Genomic DNA, 13412 nt, shown 5'->3' with positions numbered 1-13412 from the left:
ACTAATTGACTTACGAGTTACGTGGTAAAAAAACTGCACAATAATCCCTTCAATTTAGCTGCCTAATAGACAGGATTCTTAAATTCAATATAGCTGCATAATATACAGGGTTCTTAAATTACCTTACCATAGGTAAAGCCTATATTTCAGTGATCCCTGGAATCGTCTTCCCCTTTTAGCCAACATCGTACCTTCTGCACCTGTGTGATGGAATTCTAAGGGTCGCACATTGGTCTAGTACGAAACTCTGTTTTGGATAAGGATTCCTGTCAGCCTTGCTTCTGGTCTGATCCAGAGATCAACCTAATAGGGTCGAATCTGAGCAGTTTAATGAAACTGTTATTTAAGCAAAGCAATCATGTCCTGCTGCAGTGTTGTTTGGTATTAAACAGCAATTAGATTTGTCTCCCCGACAAAATTGAAAAGCTCATCTGAAAGCAACTGTAATCGGAAATGTCATACTGCAGATACTGATCATAGATATGATTTAACAAAACACAGGCTTTGGCTTCATTTCATCACAATGACGGATAATCCCATGGCATACAGCAGTTTAGTACTGTTTATGTAGCTTGCAGTTTAGGTTCAGAGTATTCCTTTCACTGGCGTGTACACGCTTGTGTTTTTCTTTTACTCTCGTATGTGCCACATGATCAACATCAGTGTTAAACTGGAGTATTCTGCCCGTGTCACTCAGTTGTGTCAAGTAAAATGGCATTTGGGATGATGAGGTTTACCCAAAGTGGTACTTGCTATAACAGCACACCATTGAACTCCAGTCTGAGCTTTTTGCAACGGCTCGCTCGGCGGGTGCACAAGAAATGAAGCAGCAGTTTCAGAAAGCTGCAGTGGTGGTGGTGAGCCATGCAAGAGTCAACACTGACAATAAAGCAGACCTGCTGAAGTAGTGATTAGGGGGGTGTTTACACAGACTGTAGAGGTATATAGCTGGATTTGCCTGCAGGAGAACTTTCACAAGAGATAACTTTGTGGATTGCACCAAGCTCCATCTCCTGGACTCATGCAAATTTGCAAGAATTTTTGGTTAAAAAAAGAAAAAAAAAACCCAACAAACAACTAGAGCATATTGCATGTGTGTCAGCCAGTCTTAAAATGCAGAACTTTGATTAGGCAGAATACTCTGAGTAATAAGCCTTCCTCCATGTATCCTGACCTTTAATCCTCTAACATTTGAGTTAAAAAGATGTTAACAGTGAAAGAAGGCAAGCTCTGTTAGCAACAGAGCAGGTACAAGCAGCTGATGTATGTAAAAGAGCTGGCTATCAGTATATTTTTAGTCTTAACGTTTATTTTCATGTGGGCTGGGGGATTGTAGGAGATTCCCTCTTGCTGTATATTTTTGATGGGAAGCTATGGCTGCTGTGAAGAAGCGTTAGGTGTACTGTTGTCCTGGAGGTCTGCAGCATTAGCATCATTCCACATTTTTATGTCCACAAAAAAAGTAACAGACCATGGGTTAGATTGTGCTTGTATTTCAAGCAGTGATTTATTTTCCGCTCCCTGGTCCCCGAGTACTCCTGCGCTTGAAGTGCAGAGACACAGGGAGTATGCTGAAGTGCCTGGAGTCCTGATGTGCGTTACCTGAAGCCTTCTCTGAGCTGTGCCAGATGGGTAGCTGGATAGATAGTCTGAGTGCTGCCTCTTCCATCGCTTCCCTTCCGAGGCAGCGTATGCTGGTGGTCTGCTGAAGACACCTCATTCCCAGGTTGAAAGCCTTTGTCAGAAGAAGCGGTGCCTGGCTCTGGATTACTTCTCCCCAGCGTGTGCTGAAAGGTGCCCCACCTGATTACTGCGCTTCCCATGTCTGGTGGGCGCATTGAGCCCCCTGCATCATTCGTACGCGCAGCGTCCTGTTTAGACGTGGTTCTGTTTGCTGGAGTCCACTGGAGATAGAAGTTAAGGGCCAGCTTAAACAGAAACCTTCCACCTGTTTGAGTTGCAGGCATTGCCGGGAAGTCTGCGTCTGCTCTGCTTTCAAACAAGGGACCGCTATCCTTTTTGATACAGGACACAACGAACTACAGGCATCTCTCTCTGTGGAGGAGGAAGGGAAAACGGATTTGCCACCCAGCTTTTTGCCTCCGTTTCCCAGGCAGGGGAGTGGGCTGCTTCCAGCTATCTGTGTCCAGGCTGGCTCCTGGTGACGGGGAACCTTCTCAGTTCCATGGCTCGAGAAAAGCCAAACGTCATACGTGTTGCTGCCGGCTTTGGCTTGCTCCAGGGGTGAAGATCATGTGAAGAAGCAAATCTCTGTACCTGTGCACTTTGGATATGTTCCCTGTCCCTCGGGTGCAGTGCTGTTTTCTGTTAACTGATCCTGTTCTCTGTGCACTTTGGATACGTTCCCTGTCCAGCAGGTGTAGGGCAGTTTTCTGTTAACTGATCCTGTTCTCCCCGCTCCTGCCGCTGGCATCTTTGGCACCCTTGTTTGCTGTCACCCTGCAGGCAGGATGCAAAATTCTCTCCTTAGGATGCAGTTTAGTACTTGAGCAACGTTGGTGTATTAGCTTGCTACTGCTGAAAGTGCAATCCAGTCTATAATTACTATTGCAGCTCAGCCTGCAGACGCTAGATCTGACATAAGGGAAGGAGGGAAGGAGTGGGAGGCAGAAGAGGATTCCTTTCAGCGCGCAGCTCTGTTAAATGCTCTTTACTGACATGCCGACTGCAGAGTTCAGCGTTGCCTGGCAGCTGGCTCAAAGCAGCACAGAAGTGAGCGGGTGCGCAGGTCACACAACTCGCTCTGTGCTGGAGGAGCCTGGCACATGGGCGTGCTATCAGTCCGTGCATGGCTGCTGTCAGCAACCCAGCGAATCTGGGAAACTGCGTGAGATGAGGAGTTCTGGTCCCGGTAGAGGAGGCTGCTGCCACCAATGCCTTTTCTGGGAGACTCTTCCCCTCCCTGCTGTGTGCCCCACATAAGTCCGTGATAAAAAGGGGAAAGGCCAAGAGAAAGGAACTGCGTCCAGGAGACATCACCCTGGTAGAGTGGTTTTTCCCTTTTTATCGCTGTTCAGATGTTTCCTCCCTCAGTCTTGGATCGCTCTGAGTGCTTTTCTTGTGTTAGAGGTAGCTCTGCCTCTTTACCCTTCAGGGTGATTGAACAGTCACTGGTTTTGTTTTTAATTTTTTCCTCCTCTTTGTCTTTCAAATGTCTACCAAGCCATTGTCATCTTTAGAATTAATATTTACAAACCATTGCTCTTTTATATTTCGCACTTGCTACAAGGCAACATCCAGATTGCACTGTACTCTATGGAGAATTATGAGTGTCTTCGGTAGGGCTGCAGTTTCTGTTCTTACTAAAATAACTCTCATAACAAAGACATCTTTCTTCAAAGTAGCTTCCTTCAATTACACATACACACACACCTCTTTTTTTTTCTTTGCTAATGTTAATAATTCAGTATGTGGAAGTGAAGCCTTAAAAGGGAAACAAACACTTTGTGTCCTGACCAGTAAGATGGACCTTTTTGAGTTCAGATTCCCTTGATAAATGCAGTCCATGGTTTGTTGGTGGGCTGTGGTGTGGCCTGAATAACTCTGGAGCATTAAATGCAGCTGTATCATGCTGCCTTAGGAAACCTGGGAGAGGACAGTTCTGTGTGTCAAGGGCCAGGCTTTTAAGCAGTTTGTCCTAACTTTTTTCCATTCCCTTGGAAAAGCCTTTTACTACTGCAGCGTATATGATAATGCCGGCTTTTCCTGTTAAGTAAAGAGTTCTTAGGGAAGGCAATGGGAGCGGTAGGTTTTGCAGAACAGTAATTACTCCAGGCTTCAATACCAGGAACCTTTTGACCTAACAGCCGCGCAGGCGGAATCTGTCGTGTTGAATCCCTCATTCCCCATCCATCCCTGGGAGGCCGCGGAGGTGTCCTGTTCTCTGGTCTGAGGCAAAGGGCTTCCGGATACTTATATATAAACAAGGTCCAAAAGGTAAAATTCATGCGGCACTTCATCTTGAATTATGCATTGAACCTGTTCAGGAATTACTTTCAGACTTCGAGGAAAAGTCGTGAGGGTTAAAAGGCAGGGCTGGGATTAGGTGCTGTTTGAGCACTGCCTCTGCCCCGCCTTGCAGCTTTGCCTGGAGCTGGTTGTTAATTGCCAAGCCTTTGAAAACAATTTTACATTTTGGCTCTGTGTTTTTGTTTCCTCAAGGCCAGCTCTGCCAAAATAGCCCCATTTAACCATTGTTTTGCTTTTAGACCAAATGATCCATACAGGTGTGGGTAGCCAGTGGCTTTGTTTCTGGTTGTTAAAAGCAGGCTGTTTGGTTAGCCAGGATTCTTGATTTCTTCATCAATTCTGGGTGTAAAAGTACAGGCACAAAAATGCAGAGTATTAACGAAGAGTCTTTTGGCCTTATTATTTAGCTTGTCCTTGGATTGGCCCACTCCTCATTACTACCCGGTTACTATTGCTATTATTCTTGTTTAATGAGATAATCCAAATAATCTCATTTCAGTTTCACAGATCATTAGATCCAACACACTTATTAATAAGGCGTTTGTGAGCATTTTATGTCCACTCAGCTGTCTGAATATTTTGTAGCTGGATATGTTTCCTCACAGTATTAACACTTGTCACTATATATTGTCTAACCAGCTGCTGCTTTTTTGTTAATTGCAGCAATAAAAATGTCGTACGCCTTGGGCAGAGGTGTTGACTGTGCTAGCGAAGAGTGGCTCTCACAAGAAGAGAGCTGCCACAGTCTCCCCCCCTAGAAAGGGTCACCTTCCCCGTGCCGGCAGGAACGGGTGGCAGATGCGGGGCTACTTCGCTCCACTGGTGGTAGGATGAGAGCGAGCAGGGACGTTCTCCCGCCGGCTTCCCAATGACAGTCAAAGGCAAGGAAGCCCTAGGGGGACCATCTCGCTCCTTGCTTCCCAGTCGTTTTAGCCAGTGTATTTACCCATGCAGCCAATTATGTGTTCCTTCAGAGCTCTCCCCGGAGTGTGCCAGTCACAGATGCGTGCCCCATGCCTCGTTGGCTGTTTTAAAGTTCCTGGCTGGTGAGATGTGCCTCTGAAGCAGGGAGTGCGGCTCAGGTACATCTGGCAGGACGGCAGGGAGTGCAGGTGTGCCCATGGTTGGAGTATCTGCACTGTCCTGTTACCCCACGTCTCCTGTCGATACCAGTACCTCTGTGTGCTGTCTTAACACTGTGGCTTGGATTCTGCTTTTGCTTAGAGCTAGTAGAGAGGTCCTTGGATAGCTACGTTTGCTGTGCCGTGTTATTTAAACCAAAGAATTGAAATAAACAGGTGTGTGTGGCTGTGCTTTTGTGGCAACGATGAAAAAAACTCCAGATTTTACGCACACATATAGAATTAAATACAAAGAGTAACAAATGCTTTGCTGCTTTCGATAGAGTGAACCTATAGCTCTGGAGGATGTGTGCTTTTCTAGTTGTATCAGTTGGCTACTAAGTGTGACAGTCCTGGTGCTGAAACTGTTGTGCTTTGTCACTGGTTTGAAGACAGGCGTATGCTGCTGGCTCTGACCAGCGATCAAACCATGAAATGACAAAAGCTAAAGGGTTAGAAAAATCAACGCTGTTTCATCATTAGACAAACTGGCGTGGGCTGTCCGAGTAGCTGAGGTTGCCATCCACCCTGTGAGACCCTGCTCCCTGCCGTGTCACCCACGTGTGCCTGTGGTATAAATGGAAGGAGCTGCTAGAAACAACGGTGGGCTGGATGGAGGCTTTGCCCTGGCAAACCATGCACAGCATGCAGGCCACGGCCTATAGTTCTTCTAAAGCTGAAACTTGCTGTACAGGTAAGATCCAAAAAAATGCTGTATTGAACAGCTAACAAATTGTCAGTGTCCAGTGCAGCTGTTTTTCACGGGGGGGAAACAACTCCATCTGCTCCACTGTGATCACTGGGGGCTTGTCTTCACCACTGCAGCACTTTGAAGTTCAGCTCAAAGCCTGGCCTCTAATGTAGCCTGTGTTCACATGCAGAAGTCTTTAGGCTGATTAAGTGTAAGGAAATGTGCCTTGAGGCTTGCTTAATGCTGCAGCAGGGACAACACAGGCTGTGGATTCCTTATTTGATACCAGCCCTGCTTAAGCAGGATTTAGCATCCTCCTCCTCAGGCCCTTTTTCCCACCCTTCTGCTCCCTCATCTGTTGTGCTGCCGAGGTTACTGGTGCAGCGGGACGGTGAGCTGGAGTGAGTGGCAATGTAGTTTGAGAAGGAAAAAAAAAATGAAATCATAGAAGAAGTTGGGGGTTTATTTGGTTGATTTTTAGAAGGTTTTAAAACTCTTTGATCTGGTGTACTGTGGTGCTGCACAAACAGTTATGTCAGAGCGGAGCAAAGGTAGGAGCAAACGGGGATTACACAAGGCTTGTTTTCGTGTTCCGTGGCAGGGCCAGTGACAGCAGTGAGCTAATACCATCTGCGTGTGCGTTACAGTGCTGTCACCTCAGTTATGCCAAAGCAGCTGGCTGCAGGGCTGCACTCAGAGTCACTTGGAGCAGCTTCCCGGCACAACGGCTGCCTGTGCTGTGAAAACCTCCACGTGAACAGCCCCACTGCACGGTGCAGCCCCAGCGGGGGTTCTAACGCTCCTTACATACTCACTTGAAGAGCAGAGAATGAGCTTAAGGGTGGATAATCCAAGCTAACACTGCAGTGAAAACAAGTCCCTTACCTCAAATATCACTAAACACTCTTCTGCCCTCCCAAACCTTCACTGTCCTTTAGCAGCGGTCACTGTTCGCCTGGCACAGACTACAGCAGGGAAAATTAATTACTCTCTAATGACAAGCCTCCTCTCAGACACTGGCCTGTTCTGTGTAAATGGATGGCAATCTGTAGCCTATCAACAGCCCGTCTCCTTTGGGGAAACAGCCTTGCAGGTCTCCAGTTCCCCCTTACTCTACTGACTATTGGCTTCTCTTCCGACCTCAAGATCTACTGCATTGCTGCATTTTTTTTTTTTCTCTTTAATTAATTTCTTTCAGCTTTGTCAGGATACAGGGTAATTAAATGCTTCAGTATCTTGTCATAAAAATGCCACTTTTCAGAGGAATTGTCTTAATGAGCCTGTTTTTCAGCACAGCAGAGGCTCATCTATTAGTCCAGTGTATATTTTTAGAGTGTGGCATTAGTCAGAAAAGCCCATTAGATCGTTATACAAGTGGCTGAATCAGCAAACCGTATGTGCTGCTATCCTGTCAAAGCAATAACGTTAACATTATCAAAGTGATTAAAAGCCATTCATTCATTTTGCTTCTGAGTTGACAAGTTCATTCCTGTAGAGGCATACAGTATGAAGCTGTAAGAAAGGAAATCTAAAAGCTCATCATATTGCTCAACCTAAAGATCTACCAGTGTGTGACAGATGCAATCAAAACATGACAATTGAGTGAAATATCGGACGCCTGTGTACTGTCATACGGCAGGTTGTCACTGGCAAAGCAAAATCAGTCTTAGCCTGGGACCCTTTTTTAAGGATGTGCATCTTTAGGCGATGAGTTTGGAAAGCTGTGTACGCTTGGAGGGGGCAGGGTTTCCGTGAGAGACATTGTCCTTCGACTGGGTCACCTTCCCGGAGCTTCAGAGCAAGGGTAGTGCTGCTGGTCTTTCCTTGCGGGGGTTCACGGGGTGTGTTTGGCCAGTGAGTTCCCTGGCTCTTCAGTCCCCCGTGGTAGCTGTTGAGGGCTGGGTACTGTCGTTGCGGTTCTTGGCCTTGGCAGCGGGTGTCTGTTGGTGTTACACAGAGCAGAAGTTACGGGAAGGATAAACAAGCACTGACATTGCTGTCATGACCTTACCAGAAAAGCTGAGTGGACAGAAAGGTTCAATTCCTAGGGGCTGCCCAGGGGAAACTGCCCAATTAACTTGCTTGCCAAAGGTGCAGAGTATGCAAATCCTTTCTATGGATAGGGCGTGGTTGTAGAATGCCCGAAAGCTGGAAGAGCAGTCTTTGAGCATGAGACCGGAGTGACAAAATACCTGTTGGCCAGAGCAGCAGGTTTGCACGGGAGAGGGCCCTGTTTTCCATTAACAAATGTAAAGCAGCTTTGAATTCTGCAAGTCAAATTGTGCATTCAGGAGGGCAAAGGCAGAGGACGGGAAGGGCAAGCCATTGCGCAGTAAAAATCCAACACCTGCTTCTACTGGTGATCCCACCTACCCACATCTGATCAGTACATGAATGTATGGAATGGCATTAAAGCCCCCAAACCAATAATGATCCCGTGAGTTATCACACTGGAGCACATATGCTTGGCTGACTCTTCCCCCCTTGTGGATTGCCTTAGTTCTGCTGATGCCAGCGTGGCCCTTTATTAGGGATTCACCTTGGTGCCACGAGTCTGCTGCAGTGGAGTGTCACCAGCACTGCGTGTCTGTTTGAAATGAATGTCTTGTGATTATAGCTATAATCACGTGTCAGACTTCTATGTGGTGTGTGTTTGTGCATGCGTGTTCGAGGGATATTTGCCCTTTTAATGGCTGTTGTGCATGCTGTGCACAAGGCATTCTTTTCCTGCCATGATGAAGAAAACCGTTATTGGGGGGTGTGTGTGTGAGATTTTTAATGTGCAAAGGAAAAAAGTAGCAAACCTGCTGGCTGCTGTTTATCCAGGGAAGAATTGCTCCATTCGGGCATCAGTGGTATTCTCAGAGCCCCTGAAGATAAAAATCCATAGAAACTGGGGGTGATTTAGATGCTTTCGATACCTAACTATGAATGGCAACCTGGGAATCTCTTTCCCATTTGTAGGCATGTACTTTTTAGTCACTCGGCCACGGAGGAGTCCTGCTTATTGAATTTGTGTCCTCATTGATACTCTTCAAATCGAGAAAATTAATGCTTAAAGCTGTTTACTATCTCCACTAGCTTGCTAGTATGAATCATGCCTGTGAAACAATAATTTTTACTGATTTTGAGGAAAAAAACACAGCAGTGGCTGACTTACAAATAAAAGGTGAATTCAAACCATCAGATAACTGTGAGGAGTAAATGATAGAAGCAATGATGTTTTGTTTTGAGGAGTGAGATTTGAATTTCTGAAAGGGATTTGAAAATGTGCAGAATGGTTGTTAGGTTTGATTTGATGAATGTATCTCAGTAGAAGAGATTGGAAAAGAGAATTGCAATAGTAGCATGTTCTGTGCAAAACCTTGGCATTGATACAGACATGGGGATGAACACCTGAATATTTCATGTCTGAGAAGGCAAACCTAATAATCTGTTGTTGCTTTTTTTTTTCTCTTCTATCTATCAAAAACCTGCGCATCCATTTTTATTGGTGATTTGCTTTGTATATACCCTTTGCCAACTGGATTGTATTACAGCTAAGCTGTGGTACCTAGAGCACAGATCAATATTTCACTTTAAGTGTCTGCCACAAGAGAGCAGTGTTGGTGTAATAAGCTAGGAGAGGATGCCTCTGGTAGCTTAATTCTTCCATCAAAATATACACTGAAATACTGTAAGAGAAATTAAAATACAGCACAGGAACTCTTCTGGGATCTTAGCAGGATTAAGGGATAAAAATAGTAAATGGTGCCTAATTTCAGGTATTGGGTTTCAAGTTTCTTCGAGACATAATTGATATGACCGTGGAACCTTTGCAAAATTTCAAGGAGTTTATATAAATTTCATCACGCTACTGATAAAGGTGCTTGTCCCCATACTGGCTGCTGTAAGTCTATTGAAATTAGCACCAATGCACTGGTCCGCCTGAGAGTATAATCTGGAGATGCATGTGCATTTGTGTATGGTACAGCCAGTCCGTCAGGTCTGCAGGAACCAGCTTCACTGAGGCTCCTCCAGGCTCTTCCGAGCTGGGTCTAAACGCTGTGGAGTTGCAGGCTGGAGTTCTCTGGGGATAAGGTGTATGTGGACTGAGCTCATCAGCACCCAGAGTTTGCTTCATTTTTACCCATGTAACTCAACCTGCTGAGTTGCATGCTGTCAGAGGAGCTCCAAACTACTGCTCCGCTGCAGATGCCCAGATCCCAATTATACCAGACAATTAGAACTGTCCTAGTAGAGTCACTGCTCCCTAGTCTTTCCTGGCCGGACACCAGGGTTACAGCAGTACTTGAAAGATATTACTGCCAATTTCTCCTCCCCCAAAATTTTTAAACTTTTATTCGGAGAAAATAGAATGGATTAGCTTGGAAGTAATTAACCTTAACTTGTGTGCGCTTTCTTAATGAAAATCTGTTTCAATCTTACAAAAAACCCCTACATTCAGATCTTGATCAAAATGACTCCTTGTCACTGAAATGTATTAAAAATCTCTTATCAACAAAATCTGATGCTAAATTTTTTAAAGCATGTGCCTGATAGTTCCTGACTTGCAAGCCTGGACTCTTGATTTTAAAACTGCCACTTCGCTTGGTGCAGTCAATGATCTGTTTCCACGCGACAGAAAACTTGCTATCTAAAATGACAAGGCAAGTATGTGTCAAAATGAGATCCAACAGAAGCCAGGCTTAGGCCTAAGAAAGCAGCGTGGATTGCTTTGAAGACGAGATGTGTTTAAAGGAGGAATGGATGTAAATGGAGAGAAGTTGCTAGGAAAAATAAAAAAAGGATGAAAAACGATCCAGTCATGGAGCAATGTTTTAAGCTTGAAAGAAGTGGAAGAGATATAGTAGACTGTGTTATCTCCTGGTACAACAAAATGCTGAAGTTGGCAGAAATAGACCAGCAGATAATTTGATCCATTTGGAGCAGACCAAGAAAAAGCAGTTGGGTGAGAGAAGAGAAAATGATGGGAGAGCATGGCTGTACTATGTCAGGGTGTAGTGGACTAGACAGGTCGCTGGCCTGTCTCCAAATACCTGCTACCGGCTGCTTAGGACGGGGTAGCAGCAATGCGATGTGACAAGTTTGATTACTCTCCTCCTGCTCTACCTTCAGTTTACCTGAGTTTTTAGAAGACAAATAGGGAGAAGGGGACACAGCATGCAGTATCTTGTAGGTGAGAATGAGCTCTGGGCTAGTGTGTATCTGAACTGATTAGCCAAATTAATGCACTTGCTAGAGTAGCCAAAACCGAGCTTTGTTTTCACTAAAAATAGTCGTCTTATCTAAATATGCCATGTATCTACTATGCCTTCCACTTCCGAAATCTTATTGCAGCTGCAGTGTCCTGCATCCTAAATTTAGAACCATTCATCCTACTGAATTTTCCAGTACAGTAGATGGATGCAGCAGCTTTTTTAGAAACTAAAAATTAGAAAATGGTGAGAATAAAATAATGCAGAGCCACCAGACTGAAATACCTGTGCTTAATCTTTGGTAGCTATTACTGTCTTTAGTTCAGTTCTTATTTTACAGTAATGATTATACAAAATACATAGGGATTTTACAGTGTCTGGATTATCAGTGATGGTTCTGCTTTTTTCTAGCATACTGACAAGTGTCCTTGACACCCGTTTTTTAAAACAGTGTATTTGACTGTAGTCTGTGGGTCACGCAGAACATGAACTGTACTGGCTGCTTATTGCTGTAAGTGAAGTTTGAATGTGAAATAGATGCCTAATATGCAGCAAGATGAGAGCAAGGGTTTCCAGAGCTTTATAGATCTGTGGCTTTTCATAAACCTGCACAAATAGAGACTGTTTGGGATTTGGTTGGCTTTGGTTTTTTTACAGGTACATGCAGAAACAAGGTCACAGAATCTTTTCTTCTACTCATGTAGTTTTCAGCACAACAGCTCCTATAGTATCTAATAGCCAATATATTTTTATACTTTAGGACTTCCTAGAATACCTTTGACTAAGTCCAGGTTTAATAAAATAGCATACACTTTTAATTTTGTTTCGGTTATTAAATGGTTGCAAACTCCTCCCTTTGTATTCCATCTAATCAAAATTTCTTTAAGAGATTAAACAAACCTATTGACAGAGTAGATGAGTGAGCCTTTATGTTTAGATTAAGCCTCTATGTTTAGATTAGTTAGAAGGGTGCTCACTGGCTAATGAACTGAGCAGAGTCCTTGATACATCCTGAATTGCTGTTAGATCCAGTAAAATGCATACGAACTGTTGAGTTTGTCCTAATGTTTTGCCGGTTCTTTCCTGATTATCACCTTAAACATTTGGTAGTGTTACGTATGAGTGTAAAGTATGAGTTTATAGAAGAAATTTGCTTTTTCATATCTGGCTAAGGAGGCAAAGAGCTCGAGGGACTTGTAGATTAACAGTAAAGCTACCAATTTCCCATAATCTTTACAGCTGTTTCCCTCTTGGAAACTCTATAAACTCTGGATAGTGAGAATCAAGTTCTTAAGCTGATTCCTAAGGTGACTTAGGACATAAAAATCCTATGAATGGTACAGGGGAAAGAAAAAAGGTATTTTCTGACAGTTTGAACATCAAAATGCAGCCCCTCGTGGTGGCCAAGCCAAAGGAGCCTTTAGACTTGGCTATGTGGAGTGAGCAGTGCTCAAAGTGGATTTCATGCTCACCCGTCCTCCTTTGTGTCGCTGAAAAGGGAGGCTCCTGCCCGATGCGGGGCAGCGGGACTTGGATGCCGTTCCCAAAGTGAGCTGGCTGTGAGACTGCTGCTCTCCCCGTGCTGCCTGCTCTCAGGCAGAGACAATTTTGTTGTCATTTGCAATTTCAGCGCTTTTCAGAGAGCTGCAAATCCCTTGTAGAAAAGTCATTGTCATAAAAGTAATTTTTGCAGGGAACGGTTGTACGAGCTCGCAGGTGGGTTGCTGTTTTAGTCAGCTGGGATTGTGTGGGGCTCCTGCAACAGCTGGTTTGTGTGTGAAGTCTTTTTAAAATTCAGATTTGATATAATTTTTTAAATATTTCTTCTTTCTTATTGTTCCATTAGGATAAGAAGAAATAGAGGGAGAGCTGGACTGAGCATCTTCCCTAGGAAGTAATGAATTTTGCATTTTAAGCCAAGCTGTTCTCCTCAGAACTGGATTTGATGATGATGTGCTTTCTGAGGCACCAGATGGGTTTGATGCCTATCTGAACTTTGTCATTATCTTCGAAGTCTCCAGGTGTAACCTCTGACCCTTCTCCTGGGCATTTCTTTGCCGACAAACCTGAAATCCCAGTTGTCAGCTACCTGACCCAGGCTGCTTTCAGTTCCGATTCCTTAGCTTTCTGGTGAGACAGTAAAACCTAGGTCCATTTTGCTGTTTTCTGTTGAGAAGGGCACGGTGCCATTTTCCAACAATTTGGCATTCTCAGCAAGTTCTGTTTTGTAATCACCCAGCCTAACATTCTGGAAAACAGATTTGGTCATTTCTTGCTTAAAAAGCAACTCTACAAAGTGCTTGCCACAATTACCTCAAGCAGCTCTGTGGCGGTTTCACAGTTATGGCAATCATTAGGAATGTTCATTATTTCGTTCTTTATCTTACTTGTGTTTAGTCAGACATTAAATAC

This window comes from Falco cherrug, chromosome 10 (genome assembly GCF_023634085.1).
Source record: "Falco cherrug isolate bFalChe1 chromosome 10, bFalChe1.pri, whole genome shotgun sequence".
Taxonomy (NCBI): Eukaryota; Metazoa; Chordata; class Aves; order Falconiformes; family Falconidae; genus Falco; species Falco cherrug.
The sequence above is the reverse complement of the archived record's forward strand: the minus strand, read 5'-3'. Positions refer to the sequence as shown.